Source organism: Pongo abelii, chromosome 4, assembly GCF_028885655.2.
Source record: "Pongo abelii isolate AG06213 chromosome 4, NHGRI_mPonAbe1-v2.0_pri, whole genome shotgun sequence".
In the NCBI taxonomy this organism is placed as follows: domain Eukaryota; kingdom Metazoa; phylum Chordata; class Mammalia; order Primates; family Hominidae; genus Pongo; species Pongo abelii.
In genome coordinates, this window is record NC_071989.2 from 125537670 (window position 1) to 125554546 (window position 16877).

Here is a 16877-nt window from a genome sequence, read left to right on the forward strand (position 1 = left end):
ATTTTTATTCTTTCCTTGAAGCAAGGAAAATGTGAACCTAACTGCTGGGATGCCTAATTTGAAGTGACTTCAAATGGTAGATATTAATGATGTGTAAAAAGCCTAAAGCCAGAATAGTTTTAAACCCCGTTTTATTATACAGCTTAAGCTTCAGTTATACCTGAGAGCCTTCTTTATGGTTTCATAGAGGCTCTATTTTCCTCCACATTTTCATTTATGTCTAAGCTTGATGTGCACATTTGGTATGTCATCGTCTTTTCAATTTTTAGTGTAAAATAACTTGCATGTATTTGTGTAAATATATGTGTGTGGTATATTCATCCTAGTTTCACAAATAGCTTAATAAGTATAGTATCTCCTTAAAGAGTGACTTTACTGGTTAGGGGGAAAAATGGTATTTATTTTTAGCACCCATTTACACTTTGATCTTACCTATACTTATAATTCTTATTCTCTAAAAAGCATCCCTCTTAGTAATTATTTACAATGCTTTTGAAAAGGCAGAAAATTCTGTGCTTAACATTCCATGATTGGCCTCAGTCCAGATGCAGTCCCTCCGTGTCTCTCACTTGGCATTCTCACACATGCATCTGGCTGCTGCTTGTCATGTATTAGTTTATTTGGTATTAGCTCAGGCCATCTTCTTTTTATCTGTATATATTACATTGTTATTCTTTATTGCAGCATCTGTGCCTTAAGCAGATAGAATGTAAGGTATGGTGACAAGATCAGCAATCCAGGCCCTTGATAATAAAATGGCTTTTTTTTTCCCTAAAGATAATGCAATAATTATATTCCAAAAAATCCATGTTTGTAAAAATTTGAAGAGTTTTTGCCAAATTGCTCTTTATTAACTTAGAAAAGTTTAGTCTATCCATCTTTTGTTTGTTCTTATCCCTCAAAACAATAGTTAAGAAGTTATACATGTTTTCTTGTGAGACTTTTTAAATGTCTATTTAGTAAATGTCAATTGTATACAAAGTAGACAGAACAGTACCATGAGCCTTGTGCACGCATTGCCAAGTGCCCGTAACCATCAACTCCTGCCAACTCTGCTTCATCCATGCCTTTAGCCACTTCTCTTCCTCCACTCTTAATCTGCAGCAAGTCTCTAATATTAAACTATTTCACCAATAACTACTCAGCATTTCTATGATAAAAGTATTCTCTTTAAAATAAAATGAAATATTATCTTTTTCAAAAAATTAACAAGAAGAATTTAACATCAAATAGCCAAGCTGTTCAAATTTTCAATTAACTTATAAATGTCCTTTGTTAAAAATATAATATCAACTGAATTAAACTCCTGGTATATTGATTGATATGTTTCTTAATTCTTTTCTTAAAAATACTTTAATTTTAGGATATGAACAGACACTTCTCAAAAGAAGACATTTATGCAGCCAAAAGACACATGAAAAAATGCTCATCATCACTGGCCATCAGAGAAATGCAAATCAAAACCACAATGAGATACCATCTCACACCAGTTAGAATGGCAATCATTAAAAAGTCAGGAAACAACAGGTGCTGGAGAGGATGTGGAGAAACAGGAACACTTTTACACTGTTGGTGGGACTGTAAACTAGTTCAACCCTTGTGGAAGTCAGTGTGGCGATTCCTCAGGGATCTACAACTAGAAATACCATTTGACCCAGCCATCCCATTACTGGGTATATACCCAAAGGACTATAAATCATGCTGCTATAAAGACACATGCACACGTATGTTTATTACGGCACTATTCGCAATAGCAAAGACTTGGAACCAACCCAAATGTCCAACAATGATAGACTGGATTAAGAAAATGTGGCACATATACACCATGGAATACTATGCAGCCATCAAAAATGATGAGTTCATGTCCTTTGTAGGGACATGGATGAAATTGGAAATCATCATTCTCAGTAAACTATCGCAATGACAAAAAACCAAACACCGCATGTTCTCATTCATAGGTGGGAATTGAACAATGAGAACACTTGGACACAGGAAGGGGAACATCACACTCTGGGGACTGTTGTGGGGTGGGGGGAGGGGGGAGGGATGGCATTGGAGATATACCTAATGCTAGATGACGAGTTAGTGGGTGCAGCACACCAGCATGGCACATGTATACATATGTAACTAACCTGCACATTGTGCACATGTACCCTAAAACTGAAAGTATAATAATAATAATAATAATAAAACTTTAATTTTAGAATAGTTTTAGATTGATAGAAAAACTGTAATAATAATATTGACCATTCCCATATTTCCCGGTCCCAGTTTCCTCAATGATTAACATCTTATGTTCGTATGGTACATTTGTCACAATAAATGAGCCCCATATAAATACGATATTAATATTATTAGCTAAAGACTACACTTTATTCAGATTTTTATAATTTTTTTCTGTTCTAGGCTCCTATCCGGAATCAACATTGCTATTATTACTTCAAATATTTTTTCTACTCTATTCTTTCTTTCTTCTTCTTCTGAGATTACAATTATATGTATGTTACACCTATTAAAATTGTTCCACAGTTCCTGGATATTCCATTCTCCTTGTTTGTTTTTTTTCCTTTTGTTTGCATTTCAGTTTGTGAAATTCCTGTCAATCTGTTTTAAAGCTCATTGATGATTTTTTTACAGCCATGTTTAGTCTACTGATAAGCCCTTTGAAGGTATTATTTGCGTTTTTTTCCCCCAACAATTTTTTTTTTTTTTTTTTTGAGTCAGAGTCTCACTCTGTCACCCAGGCTGGAGTCCAGCGGCATGATCTCAACTCACTGAAAACTCCGCCTCCCAGGTTCAAGTAATTCTCATGCCTCAGCCTCCGGAGTAGTTGAGATTACAGGCATGTGCCACCATGCCCAGCTAATTTTTGTATTTTTAGTAGAGGCGGGGTTTCATCATGTCGGCCAGGCTGGTTTTGAACTCCTGACCTAAAGTGATCCACCTGCCTTGGTCTCCTAAATTGCTGGGATTACAGGTATGAGCCACTGCACCCGGTTCCTGTCCACTGATTTTTCTGTGTTGCCTTCTTTTTTCATTAAAGTGCTTAGCATATTAACCAAAGTTATTTCAAATTTCTTGCCTGATATTTTCTACATCTATGTCATGTCTAAGTTTGGTTTTCATGTTTGTCTCTAGATTGTATTATTTTTTGCCTTTGTCATGTTTTATAATTTTTTTGTTGTGTTGGGTAACAGGGATGTTATATACAATGTTATTGTGAGAATTTATATTAATCTAGCTGGGAGTTTCTATAGCTACAGAGGGCAGAACTTCAAGTTCCTTTAGTGTTCTTGCTTTTCTCTCTCCTGACTTTCTTCTTCCTGTATTCCTTCTCAGAGACAGTCTGTGTTTTGCAGCTCTCTCTGTTGCAATGCACTCTTATATTGGAGACTATTGGCTTGAGGTAAGGTTTGGGGTAGGGGAGTCTTCTATGATTTGCATTCTATTAAACTTGTCTTTTAGCAGACTTGTCTTAGTGGCTTTCAAGAATGCTTCTTCAATGATACAGCTTTTTTATTAATTTTTATTTTTTTAACCCTACCTTTTACTTCCTTGCCTGCTGCAGCATTGCCAGTCTACTTCCTTGAATGCCTGACCCCTGTTGACTATGTTGTTTTTTCTTCCTTACACAGGAGATGAAGGATAGAGGGTTCAGAGAGATGCTCTTCCCCAAGGTAGAAGGCTCTGGCAAAGTTTTTCCCCTGGAGGGCAAACCCAAATATGGAGAAGGCTTTGGTTATATTTCAAATGATTAGCTTTTTTCCACTGCAAAACCCGTGATGGAATCTTTGTCAGATCTTCACTTTGAGAACCTGGAGACAAACCCTAAGAAAATGTTGGGCTCCCCTAAGACCACAACCTCCCAGAGTTTCTCACTGGTACTAGTCCACACTCAGCCCCCAGCAGTTCATTAAAGTTACAATTTAACTAGAGTTTCAGAGGCTTCTTTCATTTCAGTTAAGCAGATTTGGGCTGTGTTCCTTGGGATACCTCTGTCTTCAAATTTTAGAGAGGTAGTTTGTTCTACCATGTTGTTTCTCTGACAGTTTCATAAAAAGTCATTGCTTTTTATTATTTTCAGCTTTTTCTTATTGCAAGAATGTGAGTGATGACTTTAAAACTCTCTTCTCAGACGGAAATCAGAAGTCTTCTCTTAATTAGCTTCTAATGTATAGGTTCCACTGTCTTTTTTCTTTGTCTTTTTTTAATCTTTGATATTTATGTGTTGAAGAAACTCACACATTTCTTCCTGTTGAATTTCCCACACTGTGGATTTTGCTGATTACATCCTGTGTTACCATTTAGGGTGATCTTCTGTCCTCTATTTTTGTCTGTGAATTGTTAGGTGGATCTAGAATATTTTGGTGAGATTATTTCAGAGGTGAAGTTGTGCTGTTCGGGAAGCCCATCATATCTAATTTGTGAAGTTAACAGCCATTGATGATTTATACCTAATCCATTAATTAATTATGGGTTGCAAAGTGGTGATTATCTTCTTTCATTATAACTTTTTGATTTATTGGCTGCAATATTTCTGAAAGAGAAGCATTCCTCATTTATCATTGGGTTACCTAATTGTACAGTTTTTAAAGGAAAGACTGGATACATGCCAGAATCTTTTCTTTGACATGTCAGTTTTCAAAATAAAAATTTAGTTTTCTAGAATCCTCTCAAATGGATATATATGATTGTATACATTTGAACATATTTGATGAAGTTCCATCCCTGAGAGGTTTAACGTCATTAATATTCAAATATTGTTTCATCCTTAGATGCAAACCTAAGTATGGAAACCTAATACTTAGGCTTACTCACATACCTCTTCTTGAGAGCTTCATGGCTATGTTGTAGTCTTGTGTTGTACATTTCCTGCTCCAGATCTAAAATAAATCATTTCACTGAACTGTCCCTTTTTTTTTTTTTTTAGTGGAAACTGCTATTCCAAAACTGCCATATGGGCACTTGCAGTGCCCATTGCTTCTGAGCTGGTTATTGCTTCTAGACTTTTCAGCAGATGGAACTAAAAAGTTATAAAAACAAAACAAATCAAAACAAAACAGAATAAAGATAAAATCAAGCAAACAATAGCAGTACAGATGCTCCTCAACTCACGATGGGGTTACATCCTAATAAACCCATCATAAGTTGAAAATATCATAAGTCAGAAATGCATTTAATGCAGCCAATCAACCAAACATCATAGCTTTGCCTAGCCTACTTTAAATGTGTTCACAATACCTATATTAGCCTATGGTTGAGCAAAATCATCTAAGACAAAGCATATGTTATAGTAAAGTGTTCAATATCTCATGTAATTTATCAAATACTATATTAAAAGTGAAAAATAAATAGTTGTATGGGTACTGAAAGTATGATTTCTACTGAATACATACTGCTTCCACATCATCAGAAAGTTTGAAAATGTGTTATGTGGAACCATTGTAAGCTGGAGACTTTCTGTTATATGTGTATATATGTACATATATGTGTACGTGTGTGTATACATATATGTACAGACATATACATACATAGTCATATGTATAATACATATAGTATGTATGTGTATGTATGTATATAGTTGTTTGCTTACATTTTTGCTTTGTTTTTATTATTTGAGGATAGAATACTTTATGAATTACTTTCTACTTATCCAATAAATTAAAATAAAAAATGAGTGAATTTATTTAATTTCTTCAATCTTACATCTCTCCACATTTTTTTCCACATTGAGAAGCTCAGCAATGATAGAGTTGGAATATCACTTGATTCTTCATTTGTTTTATCCCACATTATACACATTAATTGTCTCAAAACCACAATGCTGACACAAGAACAATGATATAATTACTGAAAATGGTTTACAAGGTTGGTGTTTTTTTTTAAGTTCTTTGTGCTATTAAGTCATATCCCATTAGGGAAGTATACTCCAATTACTGTTTTTTACAGTCGTTTGAAATAATTCCTCTTGAAATGAATATGCTGCCAATAGGATACACATTTGATTTATTTGATTCATTTTATTTTTAATTTTTAGGGATTTGTCTTTCCTTAATGTTGTTTCACAATCATACTAAACTTTGTAATTATACAATTATATATTTTCATTCTTTCCTATTTCTGATAGGTTACCATATCTACATTGTCAAAACATACAGCTGTTTCATGCTATAATCCATGCCTTATAACCGTGTTTATTCCTATTCCTACATATTAAATGCTCATCACCAATCCTCTTGTGGTTTCTCCATTCATTTTGGTTGTCTAAAGTCCACTCTCTAGTAAATTCTTTATAAAATGCTAACAGAAACAGAATTTTCCAAGTATTTGATTGTCATAAAGTTTATCTAAACACTTTATAGTTGAAATTCAGTTTGCTGGGATCAAATCCTAGGTTCATAGTTCATTTTCTTAGGTATTCTGTTATCCTTTATCTTCCCTTAGGTATCCCTCACCTTCTGCTATAAAATACTGTTATTGAAAAGTCTCATGATAATTTAATTTTCTTTCTCTAGTAAGAATTTTCATGTTTTTGCTTAGATGTAAGATGAATTTTTTGTTTTAATTCTAGTAATTTTATTAGACTAAGCGTCATTATTGGTTATTCTGGGTCTATTTGTCTATATTTGTGTTGTACTCTTTTATTTGTACTTTTAGTCTTTTTATTTTTTTTAATTTTAGGAATTTTCTTGCATTATAACTTTTATTATTTTTTGTTCTCTGATTTACCTTTTTATTTCAGGGAATCATAACATGTATCTTGAATCATTTTTATCTGTCTCCTACATCTGTTACCATTTCTCATATTTTTATATAGCATTTTTTATTTTTTGTTTATTTAAAAATATTTCCTTCTCTTTACCTTTGTCTTTCTCAGTCATAATCTGTTATGCTTACATGTTCTTGTGTTTTTCCTAGTTTAGTCTTCAATTCTAAATATTTTCTAAATCTTTCCTAGTTCTATAATCTCAGTTCTAAATTTTACCACTTTACCTTATGTTGTCATTCAAATAATTAAAAAAAATTATTTCAGTTCATTTTGAAAGATTAGATTACAGTGCTTTCTGATTTATCCATGTGTCTAACTGCCTATTCTACATCAATCATAATGACCTAAAATGGACCATGTTTACTGAGAGACTGTGATAAAGCAGTTACTCAGCATGTATCATTAAATGTTGAATGGAACATTCCTATCTACTTTATCTACTTTAGCTGACACACTCCCTTCCTTCTTTTCTTTTTTTTTATTTTTTTGAGACGGAGTCTCACTCTGTCACCTAGGCTGGAGTGCAGTGGCGCAATCTCAGCTCACTGCAAGCTCCGCCTCCCGGGTTCATGCCATTCTTCTGCCTCAGCCTCCCAAGTAGCTGGGACTACAGGCGCCTGCCACCGCGCCCAGGTAATTTTTTGTATTTTTAGTAGAGATGGGGTTTCACCATGGTCTCCATCTCCTGACCTCATGATCCACCCACCTCGGCCTCCCAAAGTGCTGGGATTACAGGTGTGAGCCACCGAGCCCGGCCCCTTCCTTCTAATAATGCTATGGGTTTTATTTATAAGGTCGTCTTCATTCACTTTATAAGATTTGAGAGAACTTTGTTCCAATCTTGGCTCTGCTGCTACTTTTAATAGGTCATTTCAAACAAATTACTTAATTTCTCTGAGTCTCGATCTTCCTCAATAAAATGTGGGTAATATCTATTTATAAAATTATTATATGAATTAAATAAATGTAAATGCTTAACACAGTGCCTCACTCTGAATGGTTGTCACTTTTATTATTACTTGATTAATCTTGGTATAAATCATCAAATCTGCTGAGTAAAAGTGCTCAATCATCTCTTTTCAGTAATGTGAAAATGACATTTTCTTCTAGCTCAGTAATACCATATTTTTCATTGATAATTTAAATTCTTATTCATGATATACTTTCATGTGTCACTGCTTTTCTAGCCCAACCTTATTTTCCCTATCTTACTGGTTACTTTAATTTTAATTGTATCATTATTCTGACTTTTTTTCCAATAAGACAAAATTCCTCACATGCCATGAAGTTGCTCAGTTCTGAATTACTGTCAAAAATTGAAGATATGCTTTACAACGCTTGCAGATAACACCTATACCATATATGTGGACAAAATGAAGAGAAACGGGCTGTGGGTGAAGGTGGAAATCCCTGTATAACTCTGCACCTACCATGATTCTTTTCTCCACTCATAACTTGTATTTCCTCCTTGCTTTTATTTACTTTTTATTTTATAGAATGTTCTGATTTCAAACACATTTTTCTCTTTTATTGTTTTATTGGCCCTGAGTTGGAGACACAAGGCATTTAAACAAATGGGTGGAAGGGGAGAGAAGGGACTACTATCTAACTGTTCCCTAGAGTACTGTCTACATTCACATTTGCAGACTACGTATGAACCAACCGAACTATGTAACCAGGTTCATTTACAGTGTTTTGAGACAGGTTGATTTGAGTTCCGGGTCCAGATAATGAGGTGGATTTTTGTTTTATTTCAATTTTGTTTTTTAAACATATTCATTTAGATGATGATTCATATATCCAAGGCTGTTGCAGATCTGTTTCCACACATTGTGGGTATAAGGTAATGATTACTTGTCCTGGTTGTGTACCAGGATATTTTTAGAAATATGAGCCCCACTCCCAAGACAGTTTTATTCGGAAGGTTAAAAAACAAAGGCCTAGTCATTAACATCCAGATTTATTATTCGCTACGAAATGTACTAGTTGAATAGGCTTGCACAAGTTACTCAATTTCCGTGAGAATTATTTGATTTTTAAAATGAAATGATGGTAATAAAATATCTGTAATAGTTTTGGAAAGCCACTTATCATGGTACTTGGAGAGAGCATGTTGTAATAGCAAATATTAAGATTCCTAAAAATACAAATTGTGGAAGTTGACTGAGCAAAGGTGTTGATATATGAGATGCAGAAATTCAAAGTCAACTTTAGAATAAGTACCTTTTCTGCTCCAGCTCGTTTGTTTCATTTCCTGAATTTTAACTGTGACGCAAAAATAATTTTGACTGTACTCAGTGGCATTTTAAGATAGTTTTCCATCTTTATCCCTCCATAACTATTCAATATTAGATCAAAGAAAGAAAGAAAAATCACAGATCTGAAACTGATCCTAGCACATTCTCCAGAGAGGAAATGCTACCAGTACTTGCTGCGACTGGGTCGCTATCTCTGCACTTTGGCTCTCACAGTAACGGCTGATGCTCAGCTGGAAAAGAGTGGCCTCCTGGGCTCCCTGCTTTTAGGGTAGAAATGGTTACAGTTTATCTGTGCAGCTTTCTGGAGTTCATGGACTTCACAGTTATCATCCACATGTCTTTGTTAACTATTCTCACTGGGAAAGTATATATTTTGTGTTTAAACCGTTTTCTTTTATCTACTCCCTAATCAATTATGGCAGCAAAAGAGGAACAATCTATTTTAGAGGATATAAAGGGACATAAAACAAAGATACATTTCAAAATTCTTATCATTTTTATAATATGTAGAGAAACCAAATTTGAACAATTCATTATAAGTCAATTTGAGAAAAATATTCCAATGAATACTTCTTTTTAACTGTATTAACAATTTAGTATTGCCAGAAAGTAATTCCTTCAGCAGATGCGTTGCTCACAAAAATCATCCTAACTTCATACACATAAATAAAACCCTTATTTTATACTTTTTGCCTAGTTTCTGGTCCAGTTCTAATATTTACCTTACTTTATTTAAAACATTCTATATAACATGTTCTATATTTTTCTTTTTTTAATCATGTCTAAGATAATGCCAACTATACTCATTTCATTTCATTTCTTATTCATTATGAATCTTTCTAACATCCACTTACAAATGTTTCTGTTGCCTCTCTTCTCTTTCTTCTGTGTCCGGAATTTATTCCTTCTGGTAGGTTCTTGGTCTCGCTGACTTCAAGAATGAAGCCATGGACCCTTGCAGTGAGTGTTACAGTTCTTAAAGATGGTGTGTCCAGAGTTTGTTCCTTCAGATGTTCAGACGTGTCCGGAGTTTCTTCCTTCTGGTGGGTTCGTGGTCTTGCTGACTTCAGGAGTGAAGCCGCAGACCGTCGCCGTGAGTGTTAACAGCTCTTAAACGTGGTGCATCTGGAGTTGTTTGTTCCTCCCAGTGGGTTCGTGGTCTTGCTGACCTCAGGAGTGAAGCCACAGACCTTTGCAGTGAGTGTTACAGCTCTGAAGGTAGTGGATGGACCCAAAGAGTGAGCAGGGCAAGATTTATTGTAAAGAGCAAAAATTCGACAGTGTGGAAGGGGACCCAAGTGGGTTGCTGCTGCTGGCTGGGGTGGCTAGCTTTTAGTTACTTATTTGGCCCCGCCCACATCCTGCTGATTGGTCCATTAAACAGAATGCTGATTGCTCCATTTTACAGAGCACTGATTGGTCCATTTTACAGAGTGCTGATTGGTCCATTTTACAGAGTGCTGATTGGTGTGTTTACAAACCTTTAGCTAGACACAGAGCACTGATTGGTGTGTTTTTACAGAGTGCTGATTGGTGCATTTACAATCCTTTAGCTAGACAGAAAAGTTCTCCAAGTCCCCACCCAACCCAGAAGTCCAGCCAGCTTCATCTCTCACTTCTTTTTAAATGTTACATATATCTTGGAACATAACATTTTTTGGCTTGCCATTCTATTCCCCCCACCACCTTTAACATGTTACTTTTTTCATTTAAACAAACTTGAGCTTTTATTCTGTTTTCTTTGCTTTCAAGAAACACACTTTCGAGAGTTTTTGTTTTTGCTTAACTTCAATTTAATTTAATTATTTAATTATTTTATTTTTTTGAAATGGAGTCTCCCTCAGTCATCCAGGCTGGAGTGTAGTGGCGTAATCTTTGCTCACTGCAACCTCCACCTCCTGGTTCAACTGATTTTCCTGCCTCAGCCTTCCAAGTACACACAGGCACACAAGCATGTGCCATCACATCCGGCTAATTTTTGTATTTTTAGTAGAGATGGGGTTTCGCCATGTTGGCCAGGCTGTTCTCGAACTCCTGACCTCAAGTGATCCACCAGCCTTGGCCTCCCAAAGTGCTGGGATTACAGGTGTGAGCCACTGAACCCGGCCAACTTTTATTTTAAGTTTAGGAGTACATGTGCAGGTTTGTTATATAGGTAAAATTGTGTTACAGGAATTTATTGTACAGATTATTTCATCACCCAGGTACAAAGCTTAGTACCCACTAGTTATTATTCCTGATCCTCTCCCTCCTTCCAGTCTCCACCCTGATAGGTCCCAGTGTGTGTTGTTCCCTTCTATGTGTCCAGGTGTTCTCATCATTTAACTCCCACTTGTGAGATTTACATGTGGTATTCGTTTTTTTGTTGCTGTCTTAGTTTGCTGTGGATGATGGCCTCCACCTCCATCCATGTTCCTGGATAGGACATGATCACATTCTTTTTTTTTTTTTTCTGCATAGTATTCCATGGTGTTTGTGTACTACATTTCCTTTATTCAGGCTACCATCGATGGACATTTAGGTTGATTCCACGTCTTTGCTTTCTGAATAGTGCTGCAATGAACACACACATGCATGTGTCTTTATAAGAGAACGATTTATATTCCTTTGGATGTATACCCAGTAATGGGATTGTTGGGTCAACAATATTATAGATCACATTGTATTTCTTTCTTTAGGTCTTTAAGGAATTGCTGCATTGTCTTCCACAATTGTTGAACTAATTTACACCCCCATCAAGAGTGTATAAGCATTCCTTTTTCTCAGCAACCTTGCCAGCATCTGTTGTTTTCTGACTTTTTAGTAATAGCCATTCTGACCGGTGAGAAATAGTATCTCCTTTTGATTTTGATTTTCATTCTCTAATGATAAGTGATGTTGAGCTTTTTCTCATATGCTTGTTGGCTATATGCATGTTTTCTTTAAAGAAGTATCTGTTCATGTCCTTTGCTCACTTTATATGAGGTTGTTTGTTTAAGAATTTATTTCCCTTTTGACTCCATCATATTTTTATATATATTTATATATATATTTATATATATATTTTATATATATATTTATTTTATATATATATATTTATATATATTTTTTATATATGTATTTATATATATTTATATATTTTATATATATTTATATATTTATATATATATTTATATATTTTATATATATTTATATATTTATATATATATTTATATATATATTTTATATATATTTATATATTATATATATTTATATATAATATATATTTATATATATTATATATATTTATATATATTTTATATATATATTTATATATATTATATATATATATTTATATATATTTTATATATATATATATTTATATATATATATTTGGCTTATAACTTCCTAATTTGAATTCCACGACCTTATATATCTCTACAGATTGTCTTTTTTTTTTCTTTTTTTTTCTGAGATGGAGTCTTGCTCTGTCACCCAGCCTGGAGTGCAGTGGTGTGATCTCGGCTCACTCCAACTTCTGCCTCCTGGGTTCAAGCAATTCTCTTGCCTCAGCCTTCTGAGTAGCTGGGTTTACAGGTACCCGCCCACCACGCCTGGCTAATTTTTGTATTTTTAGTAGAGACAGGTTTTCACCATGTTGGCCACACTGGTCTCAAACTCGTGGCCTCCTAATCTGCTGGCCTCAGCCTCCCAAAGTGCTGGGATTACAGGCGTGAGCCACCGTGCCCAGCCTCTTTTATTGTTTTGTTGTTGGTGGTGGTTTTGTTTTGTGTGTGTGTGTGTGTGTGTGTGTAATTTATGAATCTGAGGCAGAGAAGAATGATGATAGGGGAATAGGGGGGCTTAGACTCTGCTTAACTGAGTTCTAACTAGTCTGGAACTATTGAGAAGACAAGTGGTAGTTTCATAGACGTAGGTCCGAAAATGGGCTGCATCACTCACTAGGTGTTTGACCACTGACAATGTAAACTTGCTTATTCTCAGTTTTCTCCTCTATCAAATGGAGAAAAAATACATGGCTTGTACAATTGTTGCTACATTCTATATGTATACTGGCATATATTGGCCACCCAATTAATTGTAAACACTATTGTTTTTGATTTTTACTAACTGTTAAAAGTCTATACACTATACAAATTCAGCATTGAGATGTTAACAAGATGAGTTAATTGCTACGTAGGTTCAGGTCTCAGATTTTCTTTGTATCCCTAAAAGTTATGAGTGACTCAAAGAGCTATTTTTATATGGGCTATATCTATTAAAAGTAGAAGTTAAGGCAAATAAATTGTCAACATATATATTTATGCATTTATTAAAATAATAATAAATTCATTACCTGTTACACCTTTGCAAATATCACCTGTTTACTAGAAGACAGCTAGTACTCATATCGGCGTCTGTACTCCATCTGTGTAGTATCACATATCACATAGACTTTGGAGAACTTGACGGTTCACCATGAGAGTATAAAGTAAAAAAGATAGTAAGTTCCATTACTATTAACAGAATAGATTTGACTTTGTGGATTCCATGAATAGATCTTAGAATCCCATGGGATCCTGAATCACACTATGAGGATCACTAATTTATAGCAATCATGATCCCTAATTTTTAGTCTTATATTAATGTCCACTTGACCTGAAACCTTGTGGACTTTGGTTAGTTATTTTTGTTGTTTTTTTGCTTATGTATTTGACTTTTAATATAAAAAAGGGGAAGTTTGGACTACATTTTCTCCAAGATTCCTTTCAACTCTTAAATTCAATTGCATAAAAATGTTTTATTAATTTTTCAACTTATTATTGTCTTATTTTGGTACAATATTCAACATTTCACTAATTCTTCAAGATTTCATTTTTTTTTAAATTGGGGCAACAAGCTGTCTTTACTTGCCACCATAGTAAGTGTTGAGTGATACTGCTATATCTGAGTTATGGGGATATTCAACAGCTCATAGCATTTCCCCCCAAACTGGGTAAACATAATGAATTCAAGAAAGTCTAAGACAGGCTGGATGTGTTCAGCAGTGAGATTTCTTGCTTCACACTAAGGAATTCATGAAACTGCTTCAGTTCTCTAGAAGTTACTCAATCTCTGATAATCAAAATCAGATATATATGCATTGTGCATTACTTACACATTGGAATTTTATATACCTTGTCCCATTTAGAATGTGAGCTTCATGAAAGCAGAATTTTTTTCCTGTTTTGTTCCTTCCTCAACATCCAGACAAATACTGGCACATTCTAGATGCTCAGTAAATGTTTGTTGAATAGAAAAGGACATTCAGATATACGCTCATGAATCATAGTATTTTCATTTAAGACTGTATATGTTGGCAATGAAATATCAGTAGAAAATTTTCACTGAAATAAGCCAGACTGCTATTACCTTTCTCTTTCTCCTGCCCACATCAATAACATATCCTGAAAACCAGAACTTATCATTTATTTTTAAAAATAAAAATAATGTGTTGAAATTTTATTTGGTTTCTACTAATATGGTGAAAATACTAACTTGCAAATTAAAGCTTCCTAGAACTTTCTCCACAGACAAAATAGTGTAGCTTTAATTTATGAGGATTGTGTCTTCTGAAAAACATCAAAAAATACAAATCATTTCAAATGACCGGGCTTCAATTATCATTTCATTTATGAAAGGATACTCTATTTGAGAGCAGGAATTTTTCATAAAGCTACTCTCCTCACTCTTTCACCTCCTAAATTATTTCTAGGCTGTTACTTGAAATTGGAGTATGGAGTTGAGTTCCAACAAAAATCCTTGGTACTCACTGGCCCATGCTCTTCTTGTGCTAATCCTTTGATTGTGATTGTGTTGCATTCTGTGCCCAGCTTGGCCTTTGCTCAAGGTGTTCAGTTGTTCTGAATGAATCCCTCCATCTTTTTGCATTTCAGCTCAATGAAATCCCTGGAAACACCTTGAAAACAGGATCTGTATCTTTTCTCTGTATCTCACCAGGGTCTCATCAGGGCCTTCTTGTCTAACAAGGAAGTGCAGGACAAGAACACATTTCATGAATTAATTCAGTGAATAAATGAAAGAATGAAATCAGAAGCAAACACAATGCCCTTCTTGCTCAACTTCCTGTTTTTGGATAATATTATGCTTAATCATCTCTAAAGAATGGAGTGGATCCTCTCAATAAAGTCTGTTAGTCCTTACATTCCTTTGTTAGCAGCAGGCCATAAGCCTCAGTGTTTATAGGAAGGGTGATATCCTTAATGCCTAGCAATCACTTTAGGTTTATTTCTTCCTTTTGGCTTGTGTTCCACAGACAAATTACAGTGTTCAGGCAATTATTGAGATAACCCAGGTAATAAACCTGCTTTTACTAAAAGATCCCTTCCAGTGCAAATGAAAAACAGTTGTTCACAATTAGGTAACATTTTTATGGGCATGGTTGAAATCACCACTTAATTGTTTAGAGGGAGGCAATATGTAAGCCTCAAATACTTAATATTTTTTCTGTAGTAGATATATCTATTTTTCACCTCTTTTATCATTTTGGTCTTTGGTTTCCTCTGGTTTTCTTATGGATATTTCTTGTACAATATTTACAAGTTATTTTTTGAATCAGTGTTTTCAGTTTTACCATCTCCATCACTGTTAATATATATGCAAGAGATATATTTGTAGAGAACTTTAGCATTAATGGCTGGATTTTAAGGAATCTTTAAAATGCAAGGAAACACAAAAAGGTCCCCCAATAGTACAATACTCCCTGAAGACTTGATGACATATCAAAATTATATCCAGTTCTGCAATATAATTTTGTAAATAATTTCAGATTACATAACTAGTAATATTTTCATAAGAAAACAATGTCAATAATAATCTGTTCTGATACCACACACAGCACCTGAGAGGCTCATTCAATGGCTAGTTGTGGTGTCAGCAGCTGTGAGAGCTATCAAGGTTTAAGGAGGTGGATAGAATATGCCATGTAGCAGAGTTTCTTATGGAAGTCTCCTGAGTGCTATTTATATGGCACAATAGGTTTAAACAGTACTGATGGACACCCAGGAAAGATGAGTTTTGGCTTGAAATGGTCATTCTTTAAGAAATCAGAAACTAGGGCAGAATACTAAATTGCTGCAAATGAAAACAGAAATAGTGAGTCTAAGGAAAAGTTTGCCTAAAGGCACAAATCACTCTGCCTTTATTCCCTGATTAGACAGATAATAATAGTGAATTATAACAAGGCTGCTGCAGAATCGGAGTCAGTAAACAGAGTCTATACAAAGTCGTAATATTTGTAAACCCAACTAGAGATAATGGATGTCAAATATATTATTTTTCCCTCCTCCACATTTTAACATTTTATCAGAGTAAGAGGTGAAATCTTTTCGGTAATCTACAAAACAAAATAACAATTACAATTTTCTATAAAAAGCAAATAGCAAACAATTGATGGATTAGTAGTTACCAGCACTCAGCCGAGAAGCTTTTCTTCGTGTTTTCCTCTGCCCGCTATTACTACTTTCGAGCCAAATTCCTTTGTCAACTAAATTGCAATTTAAAAAAAAAGAAACAAAAGAAGAAAGCAAGAACACACATACTGTACATATATTCTATATATACCAGTTAGTGATCAATCACTGTTAATGGACAGCATGTTTACGTCTCAACTGTTAATTCATTGCTCCTGGGCACCATTTAGTTCTGCAAAATACGCAGTGTTTTAGAATACTCCCTGGATGAAATTTTACCTTTTCTGTTAGGGTTACCAGTCAAAACTTAAGAGCTATATATATGACACATCTTGGGGACATGCAACACAAAAAGAAAATATATCCATGTTCATTTCATAAAAGTTTCTGATAACCTCAGTGATAGTTTGCAGGGCTTGA